We start from the raw sequence: 2,337 nt of genomic DNA, 5'->3' as shown, positions 1-2,337 counted from the left end.
AGCTAAATGCATTTAGGATATCTTTTGCAACTTGATGGATGACTGATGGAAATTACCAAGTCCCTAGTTCACTGCGGATATTGTTCTCAAACCATTTGGTTTAGAGAAAAAGATTTCATGCGTCTTGTTTTGGATTTATCTTTCATTTTTTGTGTGTTTAATGATGTTACAGGTATACCAATGAGAAAGCATACAAAGTTCTTAGACCATCTTTACTCCAGAACGTGTAAATGTTGCTCCACATTTTTATTTTTTATTTATTTTTAAAAATATGTGTCAATAAATGAACGTCACGTGTCGAGGAACGTTTCTCACAACGTTCTCAAAATACTCCAACAAGGAGTGTTATTCTTCTTTTTACTTTTATCTCTCATCTTTTTCTTATTTTTTTAATAAGAGTAACTATATGAGTAACTCCACTACAGATGCCCTTAAAGATAAATTAAGGGAATGATGGAGTACCGTACAAATCACTTGAGGCGAAAGTGGTTGAAAGTCGTGGTATATTTCTTTCCTCTTTAAATATTGTTTCGTAATTTTCTAAACGAATCATTGAAACTAGCAACTAGAGAAGGAAAAAACAGTCATGTTTGATGACTGGAAAAAACAGTTAAATAAACTAAAACTGGAGGTTGAATCTAAAAGAGGTGAACTTGTGACAACATCCGTTTGCCTTTTAGATTCAACCTCCACTTTTAGTAGACAAGGACAGAAAATGATTAAAAACCTAGGCTCGAGGCGAGTTAATACTTAGGGTTCATCGCCTCTAGTAGATGAGGCGATGCTATGACCAAAGGCGCTCGCTCCGTGGCGCTTTGGTATCAAGCTCGCCTCTCGTCGCTTTGGGCCTATGAAGAAAAAGGTAATTATGGTGAAACTTATTATTTACTTGCCTTTTTATGTTCCCAAAATTAATTGCATGTGAACATTATTGCCGCTACAACTATTCCTAGAAAACCTAAAAAGTCTTTTGCATAAACCTTTTCACTTAATCTTTTTAACAACCTCTTTGTCTTCTCATCTCACGTTAAACTCTTTCATCTTCTCAAGTCTCACAATAGTTTTTTCTTTTATTCTCTGTTTCAGACTTATGGTTTTATCTATTGGATTGCCTCTTTCTCTGTTCTTCAAATGATAATCCACATTTTTAATGGTTCTAACATGGTTTTAGACTCATACATGGTGTTAACATGGTTTAGAGATCAATGAATATAAGTATATAACTAACCTTTTGTTTTCTTGTGTAGTTGCGCCTCAGACACCAAAGGCTCGGAGCGAAGTGTGCCTAGGCTCAGGGTGCAAAACCAGCCCTTCGTAGCCTTACCTCGCCTCCCGCCATTTAAAACATAAATGTTGAATGAATCAGTAGTAGCCGTGGTAATGCTCCCTTGCCTTTCATTGATGACAGTACTGCCAAGATTAAACAGGTGAACAGTTAGCCGCTAAATGTGAAGAGATCGTGAAGCAGGTTTCTTTCGTTTCCATTAGGCGGTTAAAATATTTCGATTCCTTGATCTGAACATTGAGTAACAACAGTTAATATATATAACCATGAATACAGTTAAACAGGCGAGTTAAGAGGTTTCCAAAGTTAGACCCGCACTAGGCTTCTTACACATTCTATACTGAGCCTTGTTTTTAATGTTTGCAGTTTCATGAATACACATACATGGTGTCTTTTGATGTGTTTCTACCAAGCCTTTAAAGGTCAAGGCAAGTTCTGATTGAAGTATAGACCCACAAAGATCATCGACCCTTTAGATATATATATATATATAGAGAGAGAGAGAGAGATTTTAACGACCACATTTTCTCTTCAAATTGTTAAAAGACTCGTTTAGATATTACTGTATTTGCTACAAAAAAAAAAGACATTACCAATGTGATTGTTGTATTAATCGAACTCGTGACCTCAAAAACAAAACAAAAAAAGACTAACTACACCACTAGACCATCGAACTTCCCTGAAACGACTACAATATTTTATACAAAACCATAAACAATGTACATAGATAGATAATTAAATATCATTCGCTGTGATTTTCAATCTTCTTCGATCTCTGTGGATTCGGTATGAATATGATGTTTCAGTAAAACATCTGTTAGGAATTAATGAACCAAGAATGAACATCTGTTAGGAATTAATGAACCAAGAATGAGACAAAATTTAAAAAAGAAGTTTGGTGGACAAGTAGTGCCAGCTCAAGTGATTAATTTGAAACCAATTTCCCCACGAATCGTCGAAGTCGAAGACTTCTTTTAAGAAGAGAGAAAAATTTGGGGAAAAAAATAATAAAGTATGAAGAAAAAAAAAAGTTTCTCTCAGTATATAAATAT

General features: G+C 34.8%; 1 long non-coding RNA gene across 1 annotated transcript; it reads left to right on the top strand.

Moving 5' to 3' along the window:
- Positions 1-759: 759 nt before the first annotated feature.
- LOC147937386 (uncharacterized) lies at positions 760-1,862 on the top strand. Its single transcript, XR_015568046.1, has 3 exons — positions 760-862; positions 1,248-1,468; positions 1,652-1,862. It is a non-coding gene; the product is annotated as an uncharacterized LOC147937386 (long non-coding RNA).
- Positions 1,863-2,337: the final 475 nt, after the last annotated feature.

This window comes from Camelina sativa, chromosome 10 (genome assembly GCF_030686135.1).
Source record: "Camelina sativa cultivar CO46 ecotype springtype chromosome 10, ASM3068613v1".
NCBI lineage: Eukaryota > Viridiplantae > Streptophyta > Magnoliopsida > Brassicales > Brassicaceae > Camelina > Camelina sativa.
Note: the sequence above shows the minus strand (reverse complement) of the source record. Positions and strands in the feature narration are given on the sequence as shown.